The sequence below is a fragment of the Halichoerus grypus genome, chromosome 8 (genome assembly GCF_964656455.1).
Source record: "Halichoerus grypus chromosome 8, mHalGry1.hap1.1, whole genome shotgun sequence".
In the NCBI taxonomy this organism is placed as follows: Eukaryota; Metazoa; Chordata; class Mammalia; order Carnivora; family Phocidae; genus Halichoerus; species Halichoerus grypus.
This window is the reverse complement of record NC_135719.1, coordinates 126,201,177-126,219,873: the sequence shown is the minus strand read 5'-3', so window position 1 is coordinate 126,219,873 and position 18,697 is coordinate 126,201,177. Positions and strand designations below refer to the sequence as shown.

At 43.5% G+C, this 18,697-nt stretch overlaps 1 protein-coding gene across 21 annotated transcripts in view; it reads right to left on the bottom strand.

Moving 5' to 3' along the window:
* TTLL5 (tubulin tyrosine ligase like 5) overlaps positions 1-18,697 on the bottom strand; it is a 274,823-nt gene that overhangs the window by 111,982 nt on the left and 144,144 nt on the right. The window lies entirely within an intron of this gene.

Here is an 18,697-nt window from a genome sequence, read left to right as displayed (position 1 = left end):
CCAGCTGCCATGTCATGAGGACATGCAGGCAGCCCTGTGGAGAAGTCCATGTGGTGAGAAACAAAGGCCTCCTGCCAATAGCCAGCATGATCTCATCATCCATGTGAGAGTGAGCCATCATGGAAGTAGATCATCCAGCCCCAGGCAAGCCTTCAGATGACTGCAGCCCTCTCGGCTGCTATCGTCATGGAAGAGCCAGAGCCAGAACCACCCAGTTAAGCTGCTCCTTAATTCCTGACCCACAGAAACTGAGATAATAAATGTTTGTTGTTTTAGGCTGCTAAACTTGGAGATAATTTGTTATGCAGTTACTCAGATAACACATTTTAAAAGGAAAAGAAAACTTAGCTTTAAAGCACTATCCTATCAGAGTGGCCTGCTTTCCTAACATGGCACATGTCAGGTTAGATTACCATGATGGCCTGCTATTGAATTACAATGCATCTCTTCACTAAAGCCTTAAGAGAGAGATTCTCACCTCTTCTATACTGAGAAAACTTCATAAAGTGTGGAAGTTTGATCAGTATGTAAAAGATATTTAACTATACATTTTATTTTATTTATTTTGGGGGTGGAGGGGCAGAGGGAGAGAATCTTAAGCAGACTCCATGCCCCGCGTGGAGCCCAACGCTGGGCTCAATCTCACGACCCCAAGATCATGACCTGAGCCGAAATCAAGAGTCCGATGCTCAGCTGACTGAGCCACCCAGGTGTGTTACAGCTAGTAGGTCTGTCAGAAGAGTGCCGAGCTGTTCAGATCTTGCAGCACAGTGCAGAGCAGTGTATATTTGCAATATGTGAGAGATAAAATGTGACATCAAGCTGGTACCAAATACAGATTGTGTGTTTATTTGAATATGAAGAAGCTTTGCCTTGTGAGTGTAGTCAGGGCTGTAAATAAATAGTACTACTCCAACAGCCACACAGTCCTGAAAAATGGCCAAGTGAGGAGTATAAGTGTAGACAGTTTAGTGGATGCTGTGAGACACTGCTCTACTTTAATATTGATTTCACTGGGTGGCATTTACTGGGCTGAGGACTGGCTTCAGTCTTTCAGTCCCTTCAGGTGTGTTGAGCATAGTGTGCTGCAAACACAAAAACGGTTTTTGTGGGAGGGGGAAAGATGGCGGAGGAATAGGGGACCCTATTTCAACTGGTCCCCGGAATTGAGCTGGATATCTACCAGACCACTCTGAGCACCCACGAAACCAGCCTGAGATGTAAGAAGATCTGGATCTCTACAAACAGAATATCGCAGGCAGTTGGTTTTGAGGTACGAAGTGGGGAGCCGTGATTCTGCGGGCAGATACCGGAGGATAAACGGCAGCGGGAGGGTGCCTGGCCGTGGGGATCCTACACCGCCGGTGAGCGACAGCCTCGCGCGCTGCGGACGGGCACAGACTCGCAGACCGGTAGCGTCGGGAAAGAACTTTAGGGCAGCCCCAGGGGTGGAAAATAAAACCAGCGGGGTCGCGCACGCGAACCGCAGCCCCCCAGACAGAAACCCAGAGCGACGGTCGCACGCACGCGAACTGCAGCCTCCGAGACCGGAAACCCGGTGCGTCGGGGTCCAGCGGGTGAACTGCAACCCCCGCGGTGGAAACCCGGAGCGGCGAGCGACGGAGTCGCGGGCACGCGAACTGCACTCCCCGGGACAGAACCCCAAGCGGCCGGGTCACGCACGCGCGAACTGGGAGCGGCTGGCGGTTTTAGAAGCACAAAGGGCAGAGACATGCCCCGACCTGGAGGCAGGAGTGGGAGCGCTGCCGAGGGGCGCACAACCCAGGCCGCTGCAGTTTATAGCAGCAGAGACAGAAACGGAGACGGTGTGGCCTGGAGAGCTCACTGAAGAACAGACTGCGGTCTCTCTGCTCTGAGGCAGAGGGTTGGAAACGGTCTCTTCTGCTCTGACTCGCGGAAGGGACTCGGAAGGCCGCCAGGGAAAGGCGCCAGAGAACAAAAGCCCCAAAGACTGATTCCCACCGAGCCCATCCCCCGCCACAGGGGCGCAGGGCAACTCCGCGCAAACAGGGTTGCCTGAGTAACAGCACAGCAGGCCCCTCCCCCAGAAGACAGGCTGGGAAAACAAGAGGCCAGCAACCCTAAGGTCCCAAGAAAACAGGTGCATCTGGCTTGGGTTCTGGTCAATAATTTGGACTCTATACATTCCCTCAAACACCCATCAACAGAATGACTAGGAGGAGGAGCCCCAAAACAGAAAGGACTCAGAGATTATGACTTATGCTGCAGATTTACAAATGGATGCAGATATAACCAAGATGTCAGAGATGGAATTCAGGCTAGCAATTGTGAAGACAATGGCTAGAATGGAGAAATCAATTAATGGCAACATAGAGTCTCTAAGGGCAGAAATAAAAGGTGAATCGGCAGAACTTAAAAATGCTATCAATGAGATCCAATCCAATCTAGATAATCTAACAGCTAGGGTAACTGAGACAGAAGAGAGAATAAGCGATCTGGAAGACAATATAATAGATAAAAAGGGAAAAGAGGAGGCCAGGGAAAAACAACTCAGAATCCATGAAAATAGAATCAGAGAAATAAGTGACACCATGAGGCGTTCCAATGTCAGAATAATTGGAATCCCGGAGGGAGTGGAGAAAGAGAGAGGGCTAGAAGACGTATTTGAGCAAATCGTAGCTGAGAACTTCCCTAATCTGGGGAACAAAACAAACATTCGAGTCCTAGAGGCAGAGAGGACCCCTCGTAAGATCAAGGAAAACAGGCCAACACCCCAGCATGTAATAGTAAAACTTGCAAATCTTAGAACCAAGGAAACCGTCTTAAGGGGAGTTAGGGGGAAGCGATTCCTTACGTAGAGAGGGAGGAACATCAGAATAACGTCAGACCTATCCACAGAGACCTGGCAAGCCAGAAAGGCCTGGCAAGACATATTCAGGGTACTAAATGAGAAGAACATGCAGCCAAGAATACTTTATCCGGCAAGGCTTTCATTTAGAATGCATGGAGAGATGCAGAGCTTCCATGACTGGCAGAAGTTGAAAGAATATGTGACCACTAAGCCGGCCCTGCAAGAAACATTAAGAGGGGTTCTATAAAAGGAGAAAGACCCCAAGAGTGATCTACAACAGAAATTTACAGGGACAATCTATAAAAACGACGTCTTCACAGGCAACATGATGACAATTAATTCATATCTTTCAATAATCACTCTCAACGTGAATGGCCTAAATGCTCCCATAAAACGGCACAGGGTTGCAGACTGGGTAAAAAGACAGGACCCATCCATATGCTGTCTACAAGAGACTCATTTTGAACCTAAAGATACATCCAGACTGAAAGTGAAGGGCTGGAGATCTATCTTCCATGCCAGCGGACCTCAAAAGAAAGCTGGGGTAGCAATTCTTATATCAGACAAATTAGATTTTAAACTAAAGTCTGTAATAAGAGACACAGAAGGACACTGTATCATTCTTAAAGGGTCTATCCAACAAGAAGATCTAACAATTGTAAATATCTATGCCCCCAACATGGGAGCAGCCATATACATAAGCCAACTGTTAACCAAAATAAAGAGTCATATTGATAACAATATGTTAATTGTAGGAGACCTCAATACTCCACTCTCAGCAATGGACAGATCATCTAAGCAGAAAATCAACAAGGAAACAAGAGCTTTGAATGATACATTGAACCAGATGGACCTCATAGGTATTTACAGAACATTCCATCCTAAAACAACAGAATACTCATTCTTCTCGAGCGCACATGGAACTTTCTCTAGAATAGACCATATACTGGGTCACAAATCAGGTCTCAACCGATACCAAAAGATTGAGATTATTCCCTGCATATTCTCAGACCACAATGCTCTAAAACTGGAACTCAATCACAAGAAAAAATTTGGCAGAAATTCAAACACTTGGAAGCTAAAGACCACTCTGCTCAAGAATGTTTGGGTCAACCAAGAAATCAAAGAACTTAAACAATTCATGGAAATCAATGAGAACGAAAACACATCGGTCCAAAACCTATGGGATACGGCAAAGGCGGTCCTAAGGGGGAAATACATAGCCATCCAAGCCTCACTCAAAAAAATAGAAAAATCCCGAATTCACCAACTAACTCTACACCTTAAAGAACTAGAGAAAAAGCAACAAATGACGCCTAAGCCACGCATTAGAAGAGAAATAATTAAAATTAGAGCAGAAATCAATGAATTAGAAACCAGAAACACAGTAGATCAGATCAATGAAACTAGAAGTTGGTTCTTTGAAAGAATTAATAAGATTGATAAACCACTGGCCAGACTTATCCAAAAGAAGAGAGAAAGGACCCAAATTAATAAAATTATGAATGAAAGGGGAGAGATCACGACTAACACCAAGGAAATAAAAACAATTATTAGAAATTATTATCAACAACTATATGCCAATAAACTGAGCAATCTGGATGAAATGGAGGCCTTCCTGGAAACCTATAAGCTGCCAAGACTGAAACAGGAAGAAATTGACAACCTGAATAGGCCAATAACCAGTAACGAGATTGAAGCAGTGATCAAAAACCTCCCAAAAAACAAGAGCCCAGGGCCTGATGGATTCCCTGGGGAATTCTACCAAACATTCAAAGAAGAAATAATACCTATTCTACTGAAGCTGTTTCAAAAAATAGAAACAGAAGGAAAACTTCCAAACTCATTCTATGAGGCCAGCATTACCTTAATCCCCAAACCAGGCAAAGACCCCATCAAAAAGGAGAATTTCAGACCGATATCCCTGATGAATATGGATTCCAAAATCCTCAACAAAATCCTAGCTAATAGGATCCAACAATACATTAAAAGGATCATCCACCACGACCAAGTGGGATTTATCCCTGGGATGCAAGGGTGGTTCAATATTCGCAAATCAATCAATGTGATAGAACACATTAATAAGAGGAGGGAGAAGAACCATATGGTCCTCTCAATTGATGCAGAAAAAGCATTTGACAAAATACAACATCCTTTCCTGATTAAAACTCTCCAGAGTATAGGGATAGAGGGAACATTCCTCAAGCTCATAAAATCCATCTATGAAAAACCCACAGCGAATATCATCCTCAATGGGGAAAAGCTGAGAGCCTTTCCCTTAAGATCAGGAACACGTCAAGGGTGCCCACTCTCACCACTGTTGTTCAACATAGTACTAGAAGTCCTAGCAACAGCAATCAGACAACAAAAAGAAATAAAAGGTATTCAAATTGGGAAAGAAGTCAAACTCTCTCTTTTCGCAGACGACATGCTACTTTATGTGGAAAACCCAAAAGACTCCACCCCCAAATTACCAGAACTCATCCAGCAATTCAGTAATGTGGCAGGATACAAAATCAATGCACAGAAATCACTTGCTTTCTTATACACTAACAACGCAACTGTAGAAAGAGAAATTAAAGAAACAATTCCATTTACAATAGCACCAAAAACCATAAGATACCTCAGAATAAACCTAACCAAAGAGGTAAAGGATCTATACTCTAGGAACTACAAAACACTCATGAAAGAAATTGAAGAAGACACAAAAAGATGGAAAAATATTCCATGCTCATGGATCGGAAGAATAAACATTGTTAAAATGTCTATGCTACCCAGAGCAATCTATACTTTCAATGCCATCCCGATCAAAATTCCAATGACATTTTTCAAAGTGCTGGAACAAACAATCCTAAAATTTGTATGGAATCAGAAAAGACCCCGAATCGCCAAGGAGATGTTGAAAAAGAAAAACAAAGCTAGGGGCATCACGTTGCCTGATTTCAAGCTATACTACAAAGCAGTGATCACCAAGACAGCATGGTACTGGCACAAAAACAGACATACAGACCAATGGAACAGAATAGAGAACCCAGATATGGACCCTCAACTCTATGGTCAAATAATCTTTGACAAAGCAGGAAAAAACACGCAATGGAAAAAAGACAGTCTCTTCAATAAATGGTGCTGGGAAAATTGGACAGCCACATGCAGAAGAATGAAACTCGACCACTCTCTCACACCATTCACAAAGATAAACTCAAAGTGGATGAAAGACCTCAATGTGAGACAGGAATCCATCAAAATCCTAGAGGAGAACATAGGCAGTAACCTCTTTGACATCGGCCACACCAACTTCTTTCAAGATACATCTCCAAAAGCTAGTGAAACAAAAGCAAAAATGAACTTTTGGGACTTCATCAAGATAAAAAGCTTCTGCACAGCAAAGGAAACAGTCAACAAAACAAAGAGGCAACCCACAGAATGGGAGAAGATATTTGCAAATGACACTACAGATAAAGGGCTGGTATCCAAAATCTATAAAGAACTTCTCAAACTCAACACCCAAAAAACAAATAATCAAGTCAAAAAGTGGGCAGAAGAGATGAACAGACAGTTCTCTGAAGAAGACATACAAATGGCTAACAGACACATGAAAAAATGTTCATCATCATTAGCCATCAGGGAAATCCAAATCAAAACCACACTGAGATACCACCTTACACCAGTTAGAATGGCAAAAATGGACAGGGAAAGAAACAACAAATGTTGGAGAGGTTGTGGAGAAAGGGGAACCCTCTTACACTGTTGGTGGGAATGCAAGTTGGTACAGCCACTTTGGAAAACAGTGTGGAGGTTCCTCAAAATTTAAAAATAGAGCTACCCTATGACCCAGCAATTGCACTCCTGGGTATTTACCCCAAAGACACAGATGTAGTGAAAAGAAGGGCCATATGCACCCCAATGCTCATAGCAGCGATGTCCGCAATAGCCAAACTGTGGAAAGAGCCGAGATGCCCTTCAACAGATGAATGGATAAAGAAGATGTGGTCCATATATACAATGGAATATTACTCAGCCATCAGAAAAGATGAATACCCAACTTTTACATCAACATGGATGGGACTGGAGGAGATTATGCTAAGTGAAATAAGTCAAGCAGAGAAAGTCAATTATCATATGGTTTCACTTATTTGTGGAACATAAGGAATAACATGGAGGACATTAGAAGAAGGAAGGGAAAAATAGGCAGGGGGAATTGGAGGGAGAGATGAACCATGAGAGACTATGGACCTGAGAAACAAACAGGGTTTTAGAGGGGAAGAGGGAGGGAGGATTGGTTAACCCGGTGATGGGTATTAAGGAGGGCACGTACTGCATGGAGCACTGGGCGTTATACGAAAACAATGGATCGTGGATCACTACATCAAAAACTAATGATGTATTGTATGGTGACTAACATAACATAATAAAATTAAAAACTACAAAAAAACAAAAAAACGGTTTTTGTGCCACAGCAGGCTTTTGACCAACTTAGTGTTAGGGTTCCTTACTGGAGGAAGCCAAAGCTCAGATCCTAACAATGGCAAGCATGTTGAGTTATGGTTCTGGTTAAAGGAGAAAAGTCTTGACCTGATCCACCTACATTTTCATGCCGCCAAAGACAGGCATTGGCTCAAGAGCTGCCCGGGTGGAAGTCTGGGCTGTGATTACGAACCTAGAGGCATTTCCGTTCATTCAGTATACATTAAGTTGGTGGCTACTCCATGTCAGACGCCGCAGTGAGGGACAGGAGTATAAAGATGTTTAAGTCTTCACTTCAAAGGAGGTGGTAGAGGGAAGACATGAAAATGAATTATGACACAGTGTGACTGCCACAGCAAGTAGGCCGCCTCCATGTGAGATGATCGTAGAAAGTGCAGACTAAGGGTTAGCACTGAGCTGGATCCAGAATGACAAAAAGAATTTCCCAGATATAAATGAATGGGGAAGAGAAAGAGAGTGGAAACATTAGGTACAAAGACCCAGCAATGTTAAATCACACACCCACGTACACCTTCCCCTGACTTCTTTGGTTGACATTAATTAACAGGGCAGATACTGGGATAAAATCCCCTTAGAATGGCACATCGAGCACTTGAACTTTGCCTCCTCATCCTCAACCATCCGCTACTTGTGCCATGACACTGCACTTCAGGAGTGCTCTTCCCTGCTTCTCAGCCCTTCTCACCTAGCAAAACACAACAATCTATCCTCTGCAAGCCTACTCTGGTTTTCTTCTGATAGAACTTATGCCCCAAGGCCCCAAAATGCCCTTTGTTGGTATGTTTTTTGGACTGTGACTGTTCTTCACAGTGACTATTTCCTACCCACTGGACCAACCTTTCAACCAATGGAGTTCATCATTCTGGTCTCTCTCCACCCAGAGCGTGACAACATCACAGTCATGCAGTGTTTGCCGAATGAACAAATGCATGAGTAAATTAACATTCCACCAAAGAAAGGAAACTAGAATAAGCCTTTGGCGGAGTTAGAGGGATCACATGGAAAGTTCATCAGGTAGAAGATTTGAAGCCCTGGGTTCTAGTCCTTACTTTATTACCAGGTAGGGGTGAGAATTTACACAAACCACTTAACCTCAATTTTAAATACCTGCAAAACAGGGTATGGACAGATGACATGGAAATGTTTCCAGTAATTCCCATTTACTAAGCACTTACTCTATGGCAGGCACTTTCTAAAAGTGTTTTTCTCAGGTCGCTTAATTTTCATCTGCTCCTCAGAATATCCTTAGGAAGTAGGCATTCTGTCTTCATTTAGATGTAATAATAGCAGATTCAAAGAGCTTGCCCTCAGCGACATAGCTAGCAAGTGGCTAAAAAAGGGAGGGATCCGAATTGGTCTGTCTCTAAAATGCATGCTCTCAAATACCAGGTCATCACATTTAAATGTGAGATCTTCAATAATTTAAATAAAGGAATTTGGACCTTCTCAAGCCATGTGACAGCCCTAAAAAAACAGCAGTGCTTGCTTATCTACTTAAGGTGACGGGGACTGGGTGACACGTGGTTGATGCACCAAACTTCAGGGTCTTGAAAGGGGGAGGAGCCTTTCTGGATGAAAAGTCTGAGCCCAGGAAAAGGAAGAAAATGCAGGAAGAGATGCCATGGGAAGGGGGGACTGGGGGGACAGCCTGGCAGGAAAGCAAGGGCAGGCACAGGCAAACAGGAAGGGTCCTGAGTGGGCTGCTGCTGAGGGCGCCGGGCTGGGTGGAGGGAGACTGATGAAGGGCCAGTGCTGCTGCGGGGCAGAACTTCAGGAGGCGGGTGGCCATCTAGGGAGAGAAGGGTCCGCCAGGGCTGGCAAATCCAACCCAAAGCAGGAAATGGGATGGGTCAACCTTGCTTCGCTAAGAACGGAGGGGGTTGAAGAGAAAACTCAGCCCAGGGCCTGAGGGGAGAAAAATGGGGAGACTAGCAAGAAAAACAATGACCCCGCAGGTCTGAAAGGAAGAACCTGCAGACTTAGAGAGAGGAGAGGTGATGACAGAGAGGGCCTAGAATGGCCCATTTCACGCTTTAAACCTGTGCCAAGCTGAGTAATGCGGGACTGAGCTGGTGATTTACCTCGGCTCTGGGGAGATTAGTCTGTGCATCATCAGCAGCATAAACAAACATCACTATTCTACAGTCATAAGTGCTCTTAATACCAAAGAGATCTAATCGTGTGCCGACCTTTATAGTTCACAAAGCACGTTCACATACAGGATGGCACCGAACCCCCACGACAACCCAGGCATCGCCACTCCCCACATGGCAAAGTGAGCCTTAAGTTTTGTCAAATGATTTAGCCCAAGTCAGGAAGTTCCAGGTCGACCTGGGACTGGCATTTAGGTCTTCCTGTTCCTGGTCCAGGGTTCTGGGATAGGAATAAAATCTAGCCTTTGCCTTTTAAAGACTTACATCTCAGGAGAGAAAGAACAAAGATATATATACATAGCTAGCTAGTTAGCTAGATAATTACACAAAGGAGCAGATACTATACTCCAGGAGAGTTTAGTCCAGAGGAAGGGGCAAGGCTGGGGGCAGCTGGAAACAGCTCGAGGCTACTGCAGACTGGACAGGGGGAGGGGATCACTAAGCAGGAAAGCAAGGAAGCAGGGAAAGCTCCGAGTGTGGGCTTCAAGGGGTACTTTGCCTACCTAGTCCCTCCCCACAGCACAGCAGTTGGCCAGGGCAATCATTTAATAAATACATACTGTTGACATTGTGCTAAACGCTGAAGATCCAAAGGCGTACAAAAGGTAGGTTCAAGACATTTACTCCAAGACCAAAAGTGTCAGGGCTGCTTGCTGGGGCGGGCTGGTGGGCGGGGGGGGCGGGGGGGGGTTGTCTGTCATCTGTGCTTTTGGAAAAGGGAGCTGTTCTATTCTCAGAGTGATAACCCAATCCATCAGAGGAATGTAGGACCTCCAGTTTTTCGAAACTTACTACTTTCCCAAAATAGAAGAGGACTCTGTTTGCCTCTCCTTTGGCAGGTGGTCAGAAAGGGTCACAGCTGAGAAGGGAAGTAGCTATTTCACAGCAGAGTCATGTAAAAAGAAAAAGCAAGAGGGTTGTGTTTAGCAACTTGCTCCACAGTTTGGTATTCACCCTCCCAACATTCAAGCCCTGTTGTGTATACGATGCACATGTAGTCAAGAGAAAATGTGATACAGGAATAGAGTGAGGGGGCCCGCAAAGTGCTGAAGCAGCATACCTGGCAGCTGCTAAAACAAAACTTCAAAGATCTGGCTTCTTTGAAAAGCCATCAGGCAGGACCCCACCCACTCCCCCCCCCCACCACCCCCCCGCTAGCCACAGCTTCCCTGGGAGCTAGTACACGTAACCGCTTCCGCATGTTTGGCTCTGTTCCCCAGGGCTATAGCAGCTCTATAAGCCAAGTCAGAGCCTGGCCAAGCAGGTGGGGGCGTGGGGGTGAGGTGAGCGTAGGGAAACAAGTCCTCTCCCCAAATATTCAGCCATGGGCATATCTCAGAAAATAAAATGACAATGCTGGGATCTGCTTAAAAAATCCTCCTCCTCTCAGTCAGCCCAGCTCTGATTGGTTAGATACTAGTCATACAGAAGCTCTGGGCTTCCAAGGCTCCCAAGGCATCAGAATATGCCCCTCCCAGCACCACAAATTAGTTCAAGAACAGCATCTGTGGTAAATCTCCAGCTCTAAACAAAAGACGCTTGACATCTACAGAAGGGCCTAAGAGGAAAATCAGGAATATGCCTTTCTTGGAAACTCATTCCTTTTGATTTTTTTAATCCACTGACCAAGCTTGGGTCTTTTTCACATCTTCTGGGTCAGCCGTCAGCCTCAGTCCTGTGCTACTTAATAAGGAAGCCATGAGCCTGTGAAAATGGGGCTAATAGGACTGAGCAACTGATTTTTTCATGTTATTTAATTATCATTAATTTAAATTTAAATATCCACACCTGGCTTGTGGCTACTGCATTGGACAGCACTGATCTTATTCACCAAACGTTTACTGAGGACTTTGTACAGGTCACTATAAGGACGTAAAATTGTGTAAGACTTGATGTCTGCCCCACAAAGCTTACAATCTAATATGACAGGTAAGACAAATATACAAAGAACCAGAATATAAGGAGGAGTGGCAAGTGTCATAGCAGAGATAAAGAAATGATACTTGAACATGGAGTAGGGAGATGGTGGCCCGACATTACGCCTCGGCCATACCAACCACGCAGGTAGTCGATCAAATCAAGGACAGTGAAAAGAGAGGAACCACTATAAAGAACACCAAAAAGCTGAACACCACAAAAACATACATTCAGTGAACACTCTAACTCATTAGGCAACCAATGTGAAAAGGCTGGAGGAAAGAGATAACTATCCCATTCTGGGCTGTCCAAGATGGTGGATACCCTTCCACTTGCACAATCTTCTAGGAATGGCTCTTAAAAGACTCCTGTGGGTTAGGTGGGGGGGGGGGGGGAGAAGTTTGGGGGTTAAAAAGTTCTCTGTCTTTTCCTTTTCCATATCTGCCTCTACCCCTCAGATGAAAGAGGACCTCTTGCTTGTAGGGCACTTTTGATTTTTGTATAACATGAAAGAACTGAATAGGATCCAAAGGAGAAGCAATAAAGACCTGATGACATGGGAAGGGCGGGGCGGGAGGGCGTGTTGTGAGCTTTAAGTTCAATGGAGGAACTAGGTAGGGCTTTTTTTTTCCCACTGTTCAGTTCACTAGGATAGGAAGGGCCCCAAATTTCCATTCTCTAGGAATTAAAATCAAGCACTTAGCCCGAGCATCCTCTGAATTACAGTTTTTAGGAACAGGAGTCCAGTGGGTGAGGAGGGAAGAGGAACCCTAATGGCATTGCTCAAGGAACAGGGAAGACTGCAGAAATGCCCTACTGAGCCAAACCCTACACAGAACAGGGTGTGAACACGTGCAGATGCAGGCGAGGGGCAGGGTGTCCATCCACTCATTCCTTCACGTCTAAATTCCTTAATAAATATTCATTTAATATTTGTTCTTATTTTTAAGTCCCTCCTGCTAACCAAGGCGCTGGGATCCGATAGTAATAAGAAACTTACACTTCTGTTGAAGGAGTGACAGTTAAGTACAGAGTAAACTAATAGGGGGAGGGCTATGGAGTGGCATATGCACAGAAGTGCTGAGGGCAAATACACGACGAGGCTTATTTCTGATCACTGCTGAAACTGAACGTGTAGAGAGAAATAATACTGGAATAATACTGGGAAGTTTGGGACCAGATGCAGGTGTGCGTTTTGGAAATCAGGCCAAGTTTTTCTTTCTTTTTTTTTTCATTTTTAAGACTATGTTGCATTAGGTCTTTTTATTTCTTCCTTAAAAATTTTAATTATCAGAGAAATTACCAACAAAGAAAATCTTTAGATTTTAAATAAAACAAGTTAGAAAGCTGTAGACTTGAGAGGTTGAAGCCCAACTGTGCCACATTCATAGGCCATCTCCTCCAATTTATCTTTCTCAATAATAAAGCCAGTATTTTGCTGATTTTTCCCCCTAATTTCTCATTTAGCTGTGAACTGGAAGACAGCAGGAAGTATGATTAATGATACTTCCTAAGCTCCCAACACCAACTTCAGGACTTTCTAGTTATACAAACTGAAAAATCTCCTGTACAACAGAGCCAGCTTGTGAATTTCAGTTTCTATCACTCAAAACTCACTGTTTTGACCAATGCACGGTATTTCAAACAGAAACACTCTGCTTCAGCCAGACTGGTCCCCATTCCCTGTCGCTTGCAAATGTTTACAACACCTTGCACATTACGGGTCTTCTCCCTCCTCTCCTGTCCTTCACCTGTCCGTAGCCTACACACAGTCAAGGACTGAATTTATACTCTACCTTAAACCCTTCCTCTGCAGAGTCTTCTCTTTCTACCTGTCTTCAGTACCTTTTCTGAACTGTGACTCATCTGAACCTATGTGCCCTCTTTTAATCACTCACTTTGCATTTTACGCGCAAAAAGTAAACACACATTTAGGGCAGTATTTTTTATACCACCCTGCTGAACTGTCACCTCTAACTTAGGAGTGTGAATCACATTACTTTGATCCTTGAATAGTGTTGAGCACAAAGTAAATGTGCAATTACCTCTTAATTTGTTACTATTAGCCTCTTCGCCCACCCACGCCCCATCTGCCCTTCCAGATTCCGCTCATGCCCCTTTCCTCTCCATGGACCTTTTGTCAGCTTCTCCAGTTAGTGGTCAATTTCCCCTCTGAACTCGTTACTACAGGATAACCCTCTTCTTCAACAATTAAGCACATACCGTTTCACAGTACTTGCATTGATAGGGACTATTAATTTTCCTCCTTGAGAACAGAGACCCTAACACCTCCTTCACAGCTCAGCCCAGTGTCTTGTGTTTAGAAGATATAACAGTGTTTTAACAACTACCAGTTGATGCCATTTCCCAGCTGGGATGTTACTTAATGCCAGTTTTACCTTTCCTTTTTTTCAAATATTTCAATATACTAATTATTTGGTGAAGAAGGTAACAGAACTCTTCTTTTGGGGGCTAGTATTCCAAATGCATTGGGTTCATGTAGCTAAGCAAGATATTTGAGAACACTAATAATATAGACAGTCTTTCATCTACTCAATTTTCCTTGGTGCAAAGTTCCAGAAGAACATAATTTGATTTCCTCTAGCCTTTAAGTACATCCCACTTATTAACCCCCTTTATGGTTTCCTTACCTGCTATGCCAGAAAGGCTGCTTTTCTCATCTAAATCCTTCTAGATTATAGTCACATTACTGAGATTCACCCATATTTCATTTTCATCACGGAAAGATAGTAAAACTTATTTTTAAGAACCAGGCCAAACATGGTATTGATTATTGGCTTTGAAGCCAAATTAATACAAGTCTTAGCCTGATAATTCATGAAAGCCAAAAATATCCCCTTACTGTGTCTGAAGCAGAAGAATGGTCCAATTAAGACAAGAGTTCTACTGTTACTTATTACGAACCCCAGGGGCCTGCCATATGATGTGACATTTTGAATTCCTAGGCTCTCATACACTGCTTCTCTCCCACCTCCAGCTTTCCTTGCATCTCCCAAAGAACACTTGGCTCCATATTTAAATGTCCTTTTAAGTTTAGCTTCTCTTCGGTTATCTTTCTTCAGGAGCATTTTCATGGTTTGTAATCAAAATTTTAATTTATGGATACTAACTTCACAATAAAAATAGATCGTGTAAACCTCAGTGTTGTGTTATGATTAGGTATACCTGTTTTCCCTACTATGTATCGAGTCTAAGCATTACATGAAGTGGTATAGGAATATCATGTCCTCAGCCAGTCTAATTTTACATTTCTTTCTTTTCTGGAAAGGGAACTAAGAATTATCAAGAACCTATACCCAAGCCAGAACCTATGCCAAAACTGCTTCTCAAAGTGGCTGCAAGGGAAGAGAGGATCTTTACTCCTTTTGAGATACTATCAGTCTATTGTTTTCTTTTATTAAAACATAGGTACAGGGAGTTTTTTCCTTTTAGCCTCTTAAATCCTAGGACTTAAAAAAAGAAAAAAAAAGCAGGGCGCCTGGGTGGCTCAGTCAGTTAAGCATCTGCCCTCAGCTCAGGTCATGATCCCGGGATCCTGGGATGAAGCCCCGTGTTGGGCTCCCCTGTGCTGTCTCTCTCTCTCTCAAATAAATAAATCTTAAAAAAAAAAAAAAAGCAATGATTTCTTAGTTGTACTTAATTGGTAACATGCTGAAAGTCTTAACAAAAATAAGAGTAGGAGGGGCACTTGGGTGGCTCAGTCGGTTAAGCATCTGACTCATGATTTCGACTCAGGTCATGGTCTCGGGGTTGTGAGACTGAGCCCCAAGTTGGGCATGGGGCCTGCTTGGGATTCTCTCTCTCCCTCTCCCTCTGCCAAATAAAATAAAATAAAAAGAAAGAAGAGTGGGAGGGAGGATGGAGGGAGGACAGGGTCTTCAGCTACAGGTTCAGGAAAGCTGACTGGTCTTCCTTCTAGAAATTCATGGAGTCAACAGTAAGCTTTAAAACTGGATCATCAATGTCTCTCTACAGGAGTCAGAAAGAAAGATAGAGTGTTTCTTCACCACTCTGATTCTTTCCAAGCTCTTTCAAAACTGGTGAACGGAGTTAACTTGCAAAGAAGAAGAGAGGAAAAACCATGTGAGAATTAAACTGAATTATGAATTAAGTAACTCTGATATAATTTCTTAATTCTAGAAAAGGAGTCTCATTCAGCTTAATATGTAGACTTTTGTCATTCAGGCCTCTTAGAGCCAAAATAATCACCAACTGTGGATAGATATAAAATTATAAAGTCAACAGTGAAATAAGATAGGGTCTTGGGCGCCTGGGTGGCTCAGTTGGTTAAGTGACTGCCTTCAGCTCAGGTCATGATCCTGGGGTCCTGGGATCGAGTCCCACATCAGACTCCCAGGGAGCCTGCTTATGCCTCTCCCTCAGCCTGCTGCTCCCCCTGCTTGTGCTCTCTGTCAAATAAGTAAATAAAATTAAAAAAAAAAAAAAAGATTTAAAAAATAAGATAGGGTCTTGCCTCCAACAATGACTGTGTGCTTGCACGTGGGTGTGCACAAGTGTACACATGTGCCTGTTTTAATCCTAAGGAAAGGTAAGCTGGTTTCTCTTTGGTACTTTGGGGGGTAGGGAGGAGGCATACTGAACTGAAAAAACACTACACTGGCACACCGCAAAGCAACCTGCATTTTGGCTTGCAGATAAGAAAAGATCTGCTTCTTTCACTCCTGATACTAGGCCCAAACATTCCCACACATATTTTGCCCAGGCTCTGCTATGATGTCCAGCCAGCTATCTTTGACACATTTCCTAGGTTTACCCACATTCCTTCAATAGGCAGAAGCCCAATCATTCTGGCCTTGGCACAAACACCTATGGCCCTCAGCTCTCTCGGGGAAGGAGGAATTGTAGAATCTGTCACAGAGCTTGAACTGACACAGAGCATAACCTTTGAGAGGTTATGCGTCTGGTGGAGTGAGAAAAGAAGCAGAGGAACTTTAGATAGAAGTACAGGCCTTTATCACTCATGTGCTGAAGAAACATTTTACTCAAGGGGAAGGAATGGTGAGAGCTAAGACTCAGGAGGAGGAAGGTCAAGTTAACTTGATTTTATGGGAAAGAAGGAAGGAGAATAAGAAGTGAAATAAGAAGTTCTACAGAACTCTGAACATGAAAGAATTTCCTTTTTTTTTTAGGCCCCCCCAAAAGTGGTTTCTTTTTGTGATTGTGCTCTTTGGCTAGAGAGTGTTGTTTATATAACAGTATAAAGTACAAAATTATAAGCTCCAAACTCCTCCAGAGAAAAGCTCTCCCAAAGCTCGACCCCCAGGATAGATGGAAAATATGAGTGTTTACTGGCTAGAACATCGAGCTGCAGTGGAAATTTCAACATTCAAAAGAAGATAGCAGAGAGGAAGGGCCTGGTGAGTAGAAAGAAGTCACCCTTCAACAAAGGGGTCAGAGAAAAAGGAAGAGTCTCCTGTTGGCTTCACTCTGATGCTTTCCCTTCCTCAGCTGGAAAGGCCACAGCTCTGTGATCCAGCCCAAGGAGCACACCACCCACAGGTAATGGCTAGTTCCCTCTGTACTAGATACTAACCCAAGTGGGTAGCAACACCATATCCCAAGCAAGTCCAATTTCAACTTTTTTTCTTCCGGGGAAGAAAATGAAATGTTATCGACAACCTACACCAAAACCAGGCCCTAAACTGGCTCCTTTCACATACACTACTCAATTAAATCTTATAACAACGTAATGAGGTAGGTATTATTTGCATATCTAAGCAGATGGGAAAATTGTGGCCCAGAGAAGCAATATAACCTGCCCAAGGTCACATACTTAAGTAAGGCACATCCAGGTCCGTCCAACTCAACAGTTCACTATTACATCGTGCCATCTTCCTCATAGGGGTCGACGGCCCCCTTTCCTACAAAGTTAACACACTCTTAAAGAAACAGAAGCATTTCAAGGACTAGGTTGAGGATAATCCCCCTAGAGAGGGGCAGAGGATAGGAGCAAAACTTTGCCATTTTAGTCACTAAATATAATTTTTGTGGAACTAAGGGGCTCTCTTTTAAGCCCTTACAATACTCCTTTTTAATGCAGTAAAAAACACCTAAGTTTAAATGTACCATCTAACCATTTCTGTGTGTACAGTTCAGTACATTCACACTGTTGTGCAACAGAGCTCTAGAACTTTTTCATCTTGCAAAACTGAAACTCTGCACTATTAAATGTTAATTCCCTCTTCCCTCTCCCTGCAGCCCCTGGCAACCACCTTTCTACTTTCTGTTTCTATGATCTGGACGACATTAGACACTTTGTATGAATGGAATGATACAGTATTTGTCCTTTTGTGACCAGCTTATTTCACTTATCATAATGTCCTCGAGGTTCACCTATGTTGTAGCAGGTGACAGGATTAAATCCTTACACACTCTTCTTGATATCTTTTCTTTTAATTGCCTGTGCCGTCAAATTGAAATCTTTGCTATATGCCCCTAGACACTACTCTGTAACTGTTTCATGTGTATATACCTCCTTTTCTCTGCTAGATCGTCACCTCTGAGTGATCAAAAACTAGGTCTTCCAAATCTTTTAGACCATACCCAGCACCCAGGACTACGCTGAGAACATGACAGATAGACCACGGACCGTAAGCTCTGTGAGATCAGGCACAGTCCTGTTTTATTTATCATGACTCCCCAGTGCCTAACCAAACGCCTGACACATGGAAAATGAATAGGATGCATTTTTGTTTTTCTAAAACAACAAATTCAGTATTTTCTGAGGATTAAAAATGAAAAGATGGGAAGTCAGAGACCTGACTGTCCAGCAACATTTGTAAGAAATAATCTAAAGGAAGGGAGAAAAGTATTAGCTAAACTAGAATCAAAATCTCTGAAAAACTTGTTCCTATAAATTATGTAAAGTAGGGTATCAAACTCATTATAATTTAGTTCTGGAGAGTGAGAGAGCAGAGAGAGAGAGTGACATGAAATATACCCCAACTTCTAAGATTTGGTGCTTCACTGTACCCCATTCCCCCCTGCTGTTCTCTAGAGTGGGGGCCAGCCAGGCCGAGCACCCCAAGCCCATGACGTCTTGCCCTGTCGCAAAAAGGAGTAACAAACTCATGGCTTTGCTTTCAAGCTCCCCCACCTTTAATATCGAGGAACAGACAAATCCCCAGGTTGCATGTGTGAAAAAGCCAGAGATGGATAAAAATAATTCAATGACAAATGCTGGAAAAACATACAAAGGGGCAGAAGCCAGACATTCGTGGGATTCCCTGACAGCTCGATCCACAAGGAAGGGTTGGACTGGAAAAAA